Here is a 16,392-nt window from a genome sequence, read left to right as displayed (position 1 = left end):
ATGGACTTTTATGGATAAGTATAATTTGGATATTTTGATATAGGAAGAAAAAATATCGAGCACTACAAAAAGTACACAGAGAAAAGGAACAGGGGAGGAAATCATTGTAATGCACAGGGAAGGATGTGTAGAAGAGTTTGACTAGATCCTATGGCACCCAAAGAAAGTCAATTGGAAATAGATTTGGAGTGGTAAGTCTTGATGAAAGAGTCTGATGACCAATAATGTCTTCAGGCCTTATTCAAAAACTATGGGGAATATTTTAGGGTAAAACCTTAAAACCTTGTTTAAAAAACAAGGACATGTAACCAAATTAATTGGAGGACAAATAAATTTTTAAACGAAAGTAAATAAAAGATGCCAAGTGAGATGACTAGTACAGTGTTCCAAGTAAGAGGTAATGAGATCTAAACTACAGTAGTTACAGAAGAAATAGACAGGAAAGAGCGGCTGCAACATATTCACAGACTGTAGATACCTGAGAACTTGGCAACCTTTTAGCTTCGGTGTAAAAATAATGGGAGAAGTCAAAGTCTGTGGCTTTGAATGTAGTTGATAATCAGCATTCAGTGTCATCAAAGGAGATAGATAGGAAATTAAGGAAAAAGAAAAGAAATGAAGGTGAATTGATCAATTCAGATTGGATTAGTGGTATATGAGATACCAATAGGATATGAAAGCTGAGGTGCCAATGAAGTTGGAAATGGAAGCACTTAGATGAGGGCTTAAAGTGGAGGTAAAGAATTGGTTGTCATTTGCATGATTAAGCCATTAGATTAGGTGAGATTTATCATAGAGCAAATAATGAGAGATAAAAGAAGAAAGGTAAGGATAGACCCTTCTGGCTGAAGGGCAGAACAGCACCATAAAGAGAGCAAAAGAGCACCAAAAAGGAGCAGTTGAAGTAGGAGGAAAACCAAAGGAATTTGGTGCAGCCCAAAAGATGAGAGCGCTCCATTCAAATGATACAATTTTCATTAATCTTTGGCTAGTTTTATTTTAATTAGAGCTTGATGTAATTGGGGTAAATTGATCTTCCAGAAACAATGTCATTGGAATTTTCCCTGAATATAATAATTATTATGTCCTGAGGTCGTTTGTTTTTCTCTTTTTTCTTTTTTTTCAGCATGGAAAGTTCAACCGAAAGTATCTGACTCTCTAAAGTATGTTTCAGTTTCAGTAGTCATAAACAGTACTGCAATGATGAATTAAATTTTTTTCAAGAGAAACTAAATTAAATCATGGCATATACAGTGTAACTTTTAAAAAACACAAGTTTTATGATATTATTTCCAAATATTATGATATTTATTACTCTCCCTCCACTAATTCATTCTCTAGATCATTTGTGACAAATAAATACATATTACATTTTATCTGACTATTTTTGCTTTAGTTTGTACATTTTAGCTTCAGATCTTCTTCACTTCCGAAAATCTATTCTTATTGTTTAGCATTAGGTGAATCATTTTTATCGGTATCTTCCCTTTAAAAGTCTGTTTTTTCTTTCTTCGTATTTAACTTGTAGCAGACAGTTAAAAGAAAATTAAAAGGAGCATTGGTAGTAAATGATTAGTTATTACAGTAAGCTAAAATCTTTAGAATACACCAGCCAGTGGGGACCAAGAAGTTCATGTAAATAGTAAAACTCTGATTTCACTATCTACCTCTCCCAACCAAGTTCCCCAGTGTTATTTTTGTTACTCTTTGTATACACTTGGGCTCATAAACAGCCCTCTCAAGTCCTTTCCCCGACTCTCTTCCATTGGCTGTAACTCTACTTTAGGGTCACACCTTTCTGTTGCCACTCTGTGAATGCCCTTTACTATATCAGAGCCTTCTGGTGCATGAATCTCAAGTTGTCAAAACAGGGGCATATTCCTTTCACTCATCAATGCACCAAAAATCAAATTATATTCCACAGAAATGAGGAGAATGCCTATTGGGCTCACACATAGTCCATTACACCCATCTTGAGAATGGACAATATGTTCTCCCCATTTTTCACTTGAAGTGCTCTTTCCAAAATTCCTCATTATAACCTCTCTTCCTTCTAATTAAAATCAATCAACCAAATGTATGCTTATAATAACATCTTAAAGCTTATGATAAACATACCTTAAAGTCATAGTAATCAGATCAGAGGGAATTGACACAAAGAGATCAGTGAAACAGAATAGAGTCCAAAAACAGACTCATTTGCATATGTAAATTACAGTAAATATGGTGTATCAATTCTCTAGAGAAGAGATTGGATTTTTTACTGTTTGAGGGGGTTTGTGTGTTTGGGGGATTTGGTGGGGGGTGTGTGCTAGCATATATTAAGAAAGTCTTACAATAATCCAGGCATTATTCTAAGTGTTTTTCATGTAATAATTTATTTCATCTGTCTCGCAATCCTATGAAGTAGTCAAATTGTTATCCACATTTTGTGATGATGAAACAGGCACAGAGAGTCTAGTAATTTTTTTTTCTTTTTTAAACATCTTTATTGGAGTATAATTGCTTTACAATGGTGTGTTAGTTTCTGCTTTATAACAAAGTGAATCAGTTATACATATACATATGTTCCCATATGTCTTCCCTCTTGCGTCTCCCTCCCTCCCACCCTCCCTATCCCACCCCTCCAGGCTGTCACAAAGCACCGAGCCAATATCCCTGTGCCATGCGGCTGCTTCCCACTAGCTATCTACCTTACTACGTTTGTTAGTGTGTATATGTCCATGACTCTCTCTCGCCCTGTCACAGCTCACCCTTCCCCCTCCCCATAACCTCAAGTCTGTTCTCTAGTAGGTCTGCATCTTTATTCCTGCCTAACCCCTAGGTTCTTCATGACATTTCCTTTTTTCTTAAATTCCATATATATGTGTTAGCATATGGTATTTGTCTTTTTCTTTCTGACTTACTTCACTCTGTATGACAGACTCTAGGTCTATCCACCTCATTACAAATAGCTCAATTTCCTTTCTTTTTATGGCTGAGTAATATTCCACTGTATATATGTGCCACATCTTCTTTATCCATTCATCTGATGATGGGCACTTAGGTTGTTTCCATCTCCGGGCTATTGTAAATAGAGCTGCAATGAACATTGTGGTACATGACTCTTTTTGAATTTTGGTTTTCTCAGGGTATATGCCCAGTAGTGGGATTGCTGGGTCATATGGTAGTTCTATTTGTAGTTTTTTAAGGAACCTCCATACTGTTCTCCATAGTGGCTGAACCAATTCACATTCCCACCAGCAGTGCAAGAGTGTTCCCTTTTCTCCACACCCTCTCCAGCATTTATTGTTTCTAGATTTTTTGATGATGGCCATTCTGACTGGTGTGAGGTGATATCTCATTGTAGTTTTGATTTGCATTTCTCTAATGATTAATGATGTTGAGCATTCTTTTATGTGTTTGTTGGCAGTCTGTATATCTTCTTTGGAGAAATGTCTATTTAGATCTTCTGCCCATTTTTGGATTGGGTTGTTTGTTTTTTTGTTATTGAGCTGCATGAGCTGCTTGTAAATTTTGGAGATTAATCCTTTGTCGGTTGCTTCATTTGCAACTATTTTCTCCCATTCTGAGGGTTGTCTTTTGGTCTTGTTTATGGTTCCTTTGCTGTGCAAAAGCTTTGAAGTTCCATTAGGTCCCATTTGTTTATTTTTGTTTTTATTTCCATTACTCTAGGAGGTGGGTCAGAAAGGATCTTGCTGTGATTTATGTCATACAGTGTTCTGCCTATGTTTTCCTCTAAGAGTTTGATAGTTTCTGGCCTTACATTTAGGTCTTTAATCCATTTTGAGCTTATTTTTGTGTATGGTGTTAGGGAGTGATCTAATCTCATACTTTTACATGTACCTGTCCAGTTTTCCCAGCACCACTTATTGAAGAGGCTGTCCTTTCTCCAATGTACATTCCTGCCACCTTTATCAAATATAAGGTGTCCATATGTGCATGGGTTTATCTCTGGGCTTTCTATCCTGTTCCATTGATCTATCTTTCTGTTTTTGTGCCAGTACCATACTGTCTTGATTACTGTAGCTTTGTAGTATAGTCTGAAGTCAGGGAGCCTGATTCCTCCAGCTCCTTCTTTCATTCTCAAGATTGCTTTGGCTATTCGGGGTCTTTTGTGTTTCCATACAAATTGCAAAATTTTTTGTTCTAGTTCTGTGAAAAATGCCAATGGTAGTTTGATAGGGGTTGCATTGAATCTATAGATTGCTTTGGGTAGTAGAGTCATTTTCACAATGTTGATTCTTCCAATCCAAGAACATGGTATATGTCTCCATCTATTTGTATCATCTTTAATTTCTTTCATCAGTGTCTTATAATTTTCTGCATACATATCTTTTGTCTCCTTAGGTAGGTTTATTCCTAGATATTTTATTCTTTTTGTTGCAATGGTAAATGGGAGTGTTTTCTTGATTTCACTTTCAGATTTTTCATCATTAGTATATAGGAATGCCAGAGATTTCTGTGCATTAATTTTGTATCCTGCCACTTTACCAAATTCATTGATTAGCTCTAGTAGTTTTCTGGGAGCATCTTTAGGGTTCTCTATGTATAGGATCATGTCATCTGCAAACAGTGACAGCTTTACTTCTTCTTTTCCGATTTGGATTCCTTTTATTTCCTTTTCTTCTCTGATGGCTGTGGCTAAAACTTCCAAAACTATGTTGAATAAGAGTGGTGAGAGTGGGCAACCTTGTCTTGTTCCTGATCTTAGTGGAAATGCTTTCAGTTTTTCACCATTGAGGATGATGTTTGCTGTGGGCTTGTCATATATGGCCTTTATTATGTTGAGGAAAGTTCCCTCTATGCCTACTTTCTTCAGGGTTTTTATCATAAATGGGTGTTGAATTTTGTCAAAAGCTTTCTCTGCATCTATTGAGATGATCATATGGTTTTTCTCCTTCAATTTGTTAATATGGTTTATCACATTGATAGATTTGCGTATATTGAAGAATCCTTGCATTCCTGGAATAAACCCCACTTGATCATGGTGTATGATCCTTTTAATGTGCTGTTGGATTCTGTTTGCTAGTATTTTGTTGAGGATTTTTGCATCTATGTTCATCAGTGATATTGGCCTGTAGTTTTCTTTCTTTGTGACATCCTTGTCTGGTTTTGGTATCAAGGTGATGGTGGCCTTGTAGAAGGAATTTGGGAGTGTTCCTCCCTCTGCTATATTTTGGAAGAGTTTGACAAGGATAGGTGTTAGCTCCTCTCTAAATGTTTGATAGAATTCGCCTGTGAAGCCATCTGGTCCTGGGCTTTTCTTTGTTGGAAGATTTTTAATCACAGTTTCAATTTCAGTGCTTGTGATTGGTCTGTTCATATTTTCTATTTCTTCCTGATTCAGTCTTGGCAGGTTGTGCATTTCTAAGAATTTGTCCATTTCATCCAGATTGTCCATTTTATTGGCATAGAGTTGCTTGTAGTAATCTCTCATGATCTCTTTTATTTCTGCAGTGTCAGTTGTTACCTCTCCTTTTTCATTTCTAATTCTATTGATTTGAGTCTTCTCCCTTTTTTTCTTGATGAGTCTGGCTAGTGGTTTATCTATTTTGTTTATCTTCTCAAAGAACCAGCTTTTAGTTTTATTGATCTTTGCTATTGTTTCCTTCATTTCTTTTTCATTTATTTCTGATCTGATTTTTATGATTTCTTTCCTTCTGCTAGCTTTGGGGTTTTTTTGTTCTTCTTTCTCTAATTGCTTGAGGTGCAAGGTTAGGTTGTTTATTCGAGATGTTTCCTGCTTCTTAAGGTGGGCTTGTATTGCTATAAACTTCCCCCTTAGAACTGCTTTTGCTGCATCCCATAGGTTTTGGGTCGTTGTGTCTCCATTGTCATTTGTTTCTAGGTATTTTTTTATTTCCTCTTTGATTTCTTCAGTGATCACTTCCTTATTAAGTAGTGTATTGTTTAGCCTCCATGTGTTTGTATTTTTTACAGATCTTTTCCTGTAATTGATATCTAGTCTCATGGCGTTGTGGTCAGAAAAGATACTTGATACAATTTCAATTTTCTTAAATTTACCAAGGCTTGATTTGTGACGCAAGATATGATCTATCCTGGAGAATGTTCCATGAGCACTTGAGAAAAATGTGTATTCTGTTGTTTTTGGATGGAGTGTCCTATAAATATCAATTAAGTCCATCTCGTTTAATGTATCATTTAAAGCTTGTGTTTCCTTATTTATTTTCATTTTGGATGATCTGTCCATGGGTGAAAGTGGGGTGTTTAAGTCCCCTACTATGAATGTGTTACTGTCAATTTCCCCTTTTATGGCTGTTAGTATTTGCCTTATGTATTGAGGTGCTCCTATGTTGGGTGCATAAATATTTACAATTGTTATATCTTCTTCTTGGATTGATCCCTTGATCATTATGTAGTGTCCTTCTTTGTCTCTTTTAATAGTTCTTATTTTAAAGTCTATTTTGTCTGATATGAGAATTGCTACTCCAGCTTTCTTTTGGTTTCCATTTGCATGAAATACCTTTTTCCATCCCCTTACTTTCAGTCTGTATGTGTCTCTAGGTCTGAAGTGGGTCTCTTGTAGACAGCATATATAAGGGTCTTGTTTTTGTATCCATTCAGCCAATCTGTGTCTTTTGGTGGGAGCATTTAGTCCATTTACATTTAAGGTAATTATCGATATGTCTGTTCCTATTCCCATTTTTTAAATTGTTTTGGGTTCGTTATTGTAGGTCTTTTCCTTCTCTTGTGTTTCTTGTCTAGAGAAGTTCCTTTAGCATTTGTTGTAAAGCTGGTTTGGTGGTGCTGAACTCTCTCAGCTTTTGCTTGTCTGTAAAGGTTTTAATTTCTCCATCAAATCTGAATGAGATCCTTGCTGGGTAGAGTAGTCTTGGCTGCAGGTTTTTCTCCTTCATCACTCTCAGTATGTCCTGCCACTCCCTTCTGGCTTGTAGGGTTTCTGCTGAGAGATCAGCTGTTAACCTTATGGGGATTCCCTTGTGTGTTATTTGTTGTTTTTCCCTTGCTGCTTTTAATATGTTTTCTTTGTATTTAATTTTTGACAGTTTGATTAATATGTGTCTTGGCGTATTTCTCCTTGTATTTATCCTGTTTGGGACTCTCTGTGCTTTCTGGACTTGATTAACTATTTCCTTTCCCATATTAGGGAAGTTTTCAACTATAATCTCTTCAAATATTTTCTCAGTCCCTTTCTTTTTCTCTTCTTCTTCTGGAACCCCTATAATTCGAATGTTGGTGCGTTTAATGTTGTCCCAGAGGTCTCTGAGACTGTCCTCAGTTCTTTTCATTCTTTTTTCTTTTTTCTGCTCTGCAGTAGTTATTTCCACTATTTTATCTTCCAGGTCACTTATCCGTTCTTCTGCCTCAGTTATTCTGCTATTGATCCCATCTAGAGTACTTTTAATTTCATTTATTGTGTTGTTCATCATTGCTTGTTTCATCTTTAGTTCTTCTACGTCCTTGTTAACTGTTTCTTGCATTTTGTCCATTCTATTTCCAAGATTTCAGATCATCCTTACTATCATTATTCTGAATTCTTTTTCAGGTAGACTGCCTATTTCCTCTTCATTTGTTAGGTCTGGTGCATTTTTATCTTGCTCCTTTATCTGCTGTGTGTTTTTCTGTCTTCTCATTTTGCTTATCTTACTGTGTTTGGGGTCTCCTTTTTGCAGACTGCAGGTTCGTAGTTCCTGTTGTTTTTTGTGTCTGTCCCCAGTGTCTAAGGTTGGTTCAGTGGGTTGTGTAGGCTTCCTGGTGGAGGGGACTAGTGCCTGTGTTGTGGTGGATGAGGCTGGATCTTGTCTCTCTAGTGAGCAGGTTCACGTCTGGTGGTGTGTTTTGGGGTGTCTGTGGCCTTATTATGATTTTAGGCAGCCTCTCTGCTAATGGATGGGGTTGTGTTCCTGTTTTGCTAGCTGTTTGGCATAGGTTGTCCAGCACTGTGGCTTGCTGGTCGTTGAGTGAAGCTGGGTGCTGGTGTTAAGATGGAGGTCTCTGGGAGATTTTCGCCGTTTGATATTATGTGGAGCTGGGAGGTCTGTTGTTGACCAGTGTCCTGAAGTTGGCTCTCCTACCGCAGAGGCAGAGCCCTGACTCCTGGCTGGAGCACCAAGAGCCTTTCATCCACACGGCTCAGAATAAAAGGGAGAAAAAGTAGAGAGAATTAGTAGAAGTATGAGGAAAGAAAGAAGGAAAGGAGGGAAGGAAGGAAGGAAGGAAGAAAGAAAGAAAGAAGGAAAGAAGGCAAGAAGGAAAGAAAGGAGGGAGGGAGGGAGGAAGGAAGGAAGGAGGGAAAGAAGGAAAAAAGACAGAAAGAAAGAAGATACAGTAAAAATAAAATAAAGTATAATAAAGTTATTGAATTAAAAAATTCTTATTTAGAAAAAAAAAGGGACGGATAGAACCTTAGGACAAATGTTGGAAGCAAAGCTATACAGACAAAATCTTACACAGAAGCATACGCATACACCCTCACTAAAAGAGGTAAAGGGGGAAAAATCATAAATCTTGGTCTCAGAGACCACCTCCTCAATTTGGGATTATTCGTTGTCTAAAGGAGGGAAGGAAGGAAGGAAAGAAAGAAAGAAAAAAAGAAGGTAAAGTATAATAACGTTATTAAAATTAATTATTAAGAAAAAAATTTTAAAAAAAACCATGGACGGATAGAACCCTAGGACAAATGGTGGAAGCAAGACTCTACAGACAAGATCTCACACAGAAGCATACACATACACCCTCACAAAAAGAGGAAAAGGGAAAAAAATCATAGATCTTGCTCCTAAAGTCCACTTCCTTAATTTGGGATGATTGGTTGTCTATTCAGATATTCCACAGATGCAGGGTATATCAAGTTGATTTTGGAGCTTTAATCCGCTGCTTCTGAGGCTGCTGGGAGAGATTTCCCTTTCTCTTCTTTGTTCTCACAGCTCACGGGGGCTCAGCTTTGGATTTGGCCCTGCCTCTGCGTGTAGGTCGCTGGAGGGCATCTGTTTTTTGCTCAGACAGGACGGGGTTAAAGGAGCCGCTGATTCGGGGGCTCTGGCGCACTCAGGCCGGCGGGGAGGGAGGGGCACGGAGTGAGGGGCGGGCCTGCGGCGGCAGAGGCCGGCGTGACTTTGCACCAGCCTGAGGTCCGCCGTGCGTTCTCCCGGGGAAGTTGTCCCTGGATCTTGGGAACCTGGCAGTGGCGGGCTGCACAGGCTCCGCGGAAGAGGGGTGTGGAGAGTGACCTGTGCTCGCACACAGGCCCCTTGGTGGCGGCAGCAGCAGCCTTAGCGTCTCCCGCCCGTCTCTGGGGTCCGCGCTTTCAGCCGCGGCTCGCGCCCGTCTCTGGGGTTCGCGCTTTTAGCCGTGGCTCGCGCCCGTCTCTGGAGCTCCTTTAATCAGCGCTCTTAAACGCCTCTTCTCACGCACCAGGAAACAAAGAGGGAAGAAAAAGTCTCCTGCCTCTTCTGCAGGTGCAGACTTTTCCCCGGACTCCCTCCCGGCTAGCTGTGGTGCACTAACCCCTTCAGGCTATGTTCAAGCCGCCAACCCCAGTCCTCTCCCTGCGCTCCGTCCGAAACCGAAACCCGAGCCTCAGAGCCTCAGCTCGCAGCCCCGCCCGCCCCGGCGGGTGAGCAGACAAGCCTCTGGGGCTGGTGAGTGCCGGTCGGCACCGATTCTCTGTGCGGGAATCTCTGCGCTTGGCCCCCCGCACCCGTTGCTGTGTACTCCTCCGCGGCTTCGAAGCTCCCCCCTCCGCCTCCCGCAGTCTCCGCCCCGAAGGGGCTTCCTAGTGTGTGGAAACTTTTCCTCCTTCACAGCTCCCTCCCACTGGTGCAGGTGCCGTCCCTATTCTTTTGTCTCTGTTTTTTCTTTTGCCCTACCCAGGTACGTGGAGAGTTTCTTGCCTTTTGGGAGGTCTGAGGTCTTCTGCCAGCCTTCAGTAGGTGTTCTGTAGGAGTTGTTCCACGTGTAGATGTATTTCTGGTGTATCTGTGGGGAGGAAGGTGATCTCTGCGTCTTACTCTTCCGCCATCTTCCTCTCATTCCCCGAGTCTAGTAATTTAGAACTACAAGCAAATAGCAGAGCTGGAAAATGAACCCACACATTTTGACTCCATACACCACCTAGGAAGATAGATCACATTCCTACCTACACCACAGCAAATAATAAGAGTTCAGATTCTGAGCCAAGCCAAAGTCAAACTATAAAGTATGAAAATAAAATAGAAAATATTCATACAATCATGGGGATAAGGAAAACCTTCATTAAAAGACACAAAACCCAGAAGCTAAAAGGACAATCTTTTTACAGTCATTACATAAAAATAAAATCTCTTACCAAAAAGACACCAAAATAGATTAAATGATATGCTGCAGACAGAGAAAAAATGTTTACAACTTATTTGTTTGTAACAAAGGGTTAATGTCCATACCATAAAAGGGGCTCCAACAAGTCAGCAAGGAAATGATAAAGATAAATGATATATAGAACAAAAATTCCTGAAAGCCCATAAACACATAGAAAGTTCTTCAACATCAGTAGCAATCAAAGAAATGCAAATTAAAACAACAGTGGATTACAAGTGCTAAAAACTGAAGAATGACTCTAGTTTGGTGAGGATAAGGGAAATAAATACTTTCATAGATTATTTGTGGTAATCGAAATTGGAGAAGGACATTTTGGAGCCTGGCCATATCTCCCAAATGTTAAATGTTAAGCTTTAGACCCAGTAGTTTTACTTGCTATGGGAAAAAAAGCAATTTGTAGAATATCATATACATTATATGTGTATAATGTAATATAATATATACACAGACACATTTATATAAACATATAAAAGAAAATAAAATTTATGAGTATGATATTTGGTATCTCTATGGTATCAGTTGTTATTTCTCCTCTTTCACTTCTTATTTTATTTGGGTCCTCTGTCTTTTCTTCTTGGTGAGCTGGTTAAAGATTTATCAATTTTGTTTACCTTTCCAAAAAACTAGCTCTTGGTTTCATTGTTATTTTCTATTTTTTATCTCTATTGTATTTATCTCCTCTCTGATCTTTATTATTTCCTTCCTTCTGCTGACTTTGCGCTTTGTTCTTCTTTTTCAAATTTTTAGGTGGTAGGTTGGGTTGTTTATTTGAGATTTTTCTTGTTTCTTGAGGAAAGTGTGTATCACTATGGACTTCCCTCTTAGACCCGCTTTTGTTGCATTCCATAGGTTTTGGAAAGTTGTGTTTCCATTTTCATTTGTCTCGAGATATTTTCTGATTTCCTATTTGATTTAATCATTTACCCACTGGATTTTTAGTAGCATGTTGTTTAATCTCCACGTGTTTGTTCTGTTCCTGTTTTTCCTTCTGTAGTTGATTTCTGGTTTTATACCATTGTGGTCAGAAAAAAAATGCTTGATATAACTTCTATCCTCTTTAATCTGTTGAAGCTTTTCTTGTGACCTAGTACATGATCGAGAACATTCCATGTGCACTTGAAAAGAATATGTATTCTGCTGTTTTGGGATGTAATGTCCTGTAGATATCAATCAAGTACAACAGGTCTATGTTTCATTTAAAGCCAATGTTGCTGTATTTATTTTCTGTCTGGATGACCTGTCCATTGATGTCAATAGGATGTTAAAGTCTCCTGCTATTAATGTATTATTGTCAATTTCTGCCTTTATGTCTCTTAGTGTTTGCTTTATATATTTAGGTGCGCCTCTCTTGGGTGCGTATATGTTAAAGTATGTAATATCCTCTTCTTGTATTGATCCCTTTATCATTACATAATATCATTACATAATTAATGTAATGTAATTAATATCATTACATAATTTCTTTGTCTTTTGTTATAGCCTTTGTTTTAAAATCTATTTTGTCTGACATGAGTATTGCTATCTCCACTTTCTTGTTTCCATTTGCATGAAATATCTTTTTTCATCCCCTCACTTTCAATCTGCATGTGTCTTTAGCCCCGAAGTGAGTTTCTTGTAGGCAGCATATTGACCAATCAGTCACCCTATGTCTTTTGAATGGAACATTTAGTCCACTGACATGTAAAGTGATTTTTAATAAGTATGTACTCATTAACATTTTATTACTTGTTTTCCGGTTGTTTTTGTAGTTCTTCTCTGTTTATTTCTTTTTCTTTTTGTTTCTCCCATTGTGGTTTGATGATTTTCTTTTGTAATGTGCTTGAGTTCCTTTTTTATGTTTGGTTGTGTATCTAATGCAGGTTTTTGATTTGTGGTTACCATGGGATTCATATATGTAGACCCCTAATAATATCAACTTGATTTAAACTGATAGTTGTTTAAGTTCTAACACATTCTAAAAGATCTACATTTTTTACTCCCCTCCCCCACATTTTGTTTTTGATGTCATATATTACATCGTCATGCTTATCCCTTTACTGTTTATTGTAGTTATAGTTACTTTTAAATTTTTTGTCTTTTAATCTAAGTGATCTTAATTAAGTTATCTTCAATCCTTACTATATATTTGCTTTTCCTGTTGGGATTTTCCCTTTCCTGTATATTCTTACTTCTTTTCCATTTAGAGAAGATCCTTTAACATTTCTTATAGGGTAGGTTTATTATTGATGAATTATTTTAGTTTTTGCTTGTCTGAGAAATTCTTTCTCTCTCCTTCTATTCTAAATGATTATCTTGCTGGGTAGAGTATCCTAGGTTGCAGATTTTCCCCTTTCAGAACTTTGAATAGATCATACCACTCTCTTATGGCCTGCAAAGTTTCTGCAAACAAATCAGCTGATAACCTTATGGAGATTCCCTTGTATAAGACTCTGTTTTTCTCTTGCTGCCTTTAGAATTTTCTCTTTATTTTTAACTTGCTGCCTTTAGAATTTTCTCTTTATTTTTAACTTTTGCCATTTTAATTATGATATGTCTTGGTGTGGGATCGTTTGGGACCCTCTGTGCTCCTGTACCTGGATATCTGTTTCCTTCTTTAGGTCTGGGAAGTTTTTAGCCATAGTTTCTTCAAATACGTTTTTGATACCCTTCTCTCTCTTCTCCTTCCAGAACCCCTATAATGTGAATGGTGGCATGTTTGATGTTATCCAAGAGCTCTTGTATGTTGCATTCATATATATTTTTTTTTCTTTAGTCTTTCTGTCTGCTGTTCTGATTGGGTGATTTCCATTATACTATCTTCCAGGTCACGTATGCATTCTTCTGTGTCACAGTCTGCTGTTCATTGCTTCTAGAGTGATTTTTATCTCAGATATTGAATTATGTATTTTTGATTCGATCTTCTTTATATTTTCTAGTTCCTTGTTAAACTAATTTGTGTTTGGATCAATTCTCTTCTCTAATTCGGTTAGCATTTTTATTACCAATGTTTTGAAGTCTTTATCTGGTAGATTGGTGTTTCTGTTTCATTATTTATTTTCTCAGGGGTTTTCTTTTGCTCTTTCAATTGAGAGTAGTTCCTCTGCCTTTTTATTTCACTTAACTTTCTCTGTCTCTATGAATTTGGTTGAAACGGTTATCTACTGTGGTCTTGAAGGAGTGTTCTTATGTGGGAGCATCACTGTGCAGACTGTGCGTGCCCAGTGCCTTCAGTGGGAGAGCTGGATTTGATGTGGATGCCAGACACATCCTCCTTCAAGGTGTGCTGGCAGCTATCACCCTGGTAAGTGGTGTGGCTCGTAATGGAAGAGCTAAAGCCTGCACAGGGTGTGAGGTGTGATTTCCTCTCTTCTCAGTGGCCGTCACCACCCTCTCAGGCTCCAGGGATGGGCTCAAGCTGGGTCTGTTCTCTTTAAGTGTGTGTTTTCCCTCCTCCCTGCTCTGGGATCTTTGCCTCAAAGGAGGGGAGTGCTGAAGCAAGTGGGGCTCCTGCACTTACACAGATCTGATGCTCCACCTATGTAGGTGTCTGTGGCTCCACTCAGAAGCAGCCCATGGTTGCATCTTCACCCAGATCTAGTGCTAGGCTGTGGCATGGAGTAGGCAGGGCTGGAGTGTTCAATTAGTTGGGCCTGGGGAGCACAGCGAGGGAGTTGTGGGAATTCCAGCAGCTGTGCTGCCATCAGAAGTCTGGGCTGCTTCTGTGATGCTGTTTGAGTCAGCGCCAACAATGGTTGCCACTGCTCCACCTGGGCTACACCCTGGGCCCCTGGGTTGCCTCTGTCCCTAGATTAAGTCTTTTCTCAGGTGCTGGCTGCCCCATGTCCAGTGCCAAGCTGTGGCATGGAGTGAGCAGGGCCAGCGTGTTTGCTCGGCTAGGGATGGGGAACACAACAAGGCAGCAGCCATTAGGGCAGGCCTCTCTCTGCCCTGCCTGGTGGCAAGCCAGCACCCGAGTGCACCTCATGAATGGAGTCTAGGCTTCTCTAGCTTTTCTGTCTGTCCCAGCAGTTCTCCAAGCAGCCAAGGGTGCTTATCCCCTACACCTAGGACCCCAGGACTGGGATGCCCACTCTGTGGCTCAACCCACTTACTGCCCAGGTCGAGTGCTCACTTGTGTAATTTCTCTTTTCCTCTGATTCCCGTCCCGGGGCACAGGTCCCAACCTGATCGCTTTTCTTCCCTTCCTCCTCAATTACGTATGTAACTTTCTTACAGCCTTGGTTGTACAGGAATCCTTCTGCCAGTTTCCAGTTGGTTTTCCATGAGAATTGTTCCATACGTAGATGTATTTTTGATGTGTTCATGGGAGAGGTGAGCGCCACGTCCTCTTACTGTGCCATCTTGATCTCACGTCTAAAATTTATGAGTATAAATGTAAAGTGAAGTGTTTTCTAATAAATGCACTAATATTTTAGCAGTGGTTCCTGCTGGTGAAAGGAGAGGATTGTGGAGGAAGGGAAAGGGGGTTGTAATTTTTACCCTCTACACTTTAAATTATTTGAATTTTTCATAATGCATATGTGTTTATGTATCACTTGTGTTATTTAGATTTTTAAAGAATAAATCTTGGTTATTTAAGAAAATGTCAAAACTAGGTTCTCATGTTTGCAAATATAACTGTATTTCACAGTTTTGCCATTTGCTCTCTCAGTTTGCTTTCTCTGAGACTATTTACATAATCCAGACAGAGTTAATTTAATTTTTTCAGCCATATTTACAGTGGTCCACTTGGGTAGTACACTGTGGAGGAAGGTCAAGTCTAGCCCAACTTGTGAATAGTCAGAGGTTTTATTTTCACTCCTTTTCTCTTCAACCCTGTCTATAATTCTGGTATCTCTAGTGCTGTGCCTTTGGTTGCCAAGGCCTAGCTGTGAGTGCCAGGCCAGCTCCTAGCAACACCAAGGCCCATTGATAGCGCCAGGCCAGTTCCTCCCTGCCAAGGGCCCCTTTTCTCTCTCTCAGAGAGGACAGTGAGCTGGCATGCACCTTTTGCCCTCTTCTTTCCACTTGTTCCTGATGTAATGTAGGAGGTACAAAAAATATCTTGAGATCCCCAGGGAAAAAGCATGAGGACAAAAACTATATATTATCCTATAATTCCTGGGAACAGATAAAAGACACCTATGTTCCTGATGGAATCATGGAGACACTGTACTGGCTGGCTTACCTCTGGCATTCTTATAATGTGAAACAAACAAAAACAAAAAAAACCCTCCTTATTTAATTCATCCACAGTTAATGGTCTTTCTGTGATTTACAAACGCCATCCTTACTTATATAGAGTTCCAAGTGGAAATTCAGGGAAATGAGGTGGAATTGGACCAGGCTGTGACAGCTACTCTCTGTCCACAAGGGTGGCTCCCCTATAAATCATGTGGCAGCAGCAGTTGGCTCAGGAGTTCTTCCTCCTCTCAGGGGAGAGCAAATGGAAATAGCTGAGATTGCTTTACTGTCCTTCTGTTCTGCATTGTTCCTTAGAAAGGGCTACAAAAGGAGTCCCTACAGGAATGTATAATATACATATGCTTGTGCTATTTTGCCTGCCAAACCCAGTTTTCATTTGGTGAAATTCTCCTCCCACATAATTCCAGTGGTAATTCCACAATTCCTTCACCCCCTTGAAGTTCTACAAGGACCTACTCCAGACCCACATCACTGATTCAAGTTTGGGAACATGATGCAAGCCAAGCCGGCTGGTGTCAGATCTGGGACTTTTGCTAAACTGTTAGAAGAGATACTCTATTTGCATTGAGTTCACTCAGGTGGTAGAACATAGGCAAGAATATCTGGTGACTATCTTTACCACCTCCTGGGTACCTGAAAAGGAAGTTAACACATAATAAGGCAGATTTGAAAGATGGAAATCATATTATGTGAGGTCCTAAACCCAACTGTACTCATTCTGGCCATAAGCTACTAAATTCTGCTTTTCTCAAACTAGTGCTATTTTCTTGAGTGTTTGAGTGATACTTGTATCACTTACAACCCACAGAATCCTGATCACGCTGATATACCACAGAATAGCCTTTCCTTGACAATTAGAATTTCAGT

Source organism: Lagenorhynchus albirostris, chromosome 7 (assembly GCF_949774975.1).
Source record: "Lagenorhynchus albirostris chromosome 7, mLagAlb1.1, whole genome shotgun sequence".
Taxonomy (NCBI): Eukaryota; Metazoa; Chordata; class Mammalia; order Artiodactyla; family Delphinidae; genus Lagenorhynchus; species Lagenorhynchus albirostris.
This window is presented reverse-complemented; position numbering follows the sequence as displayed.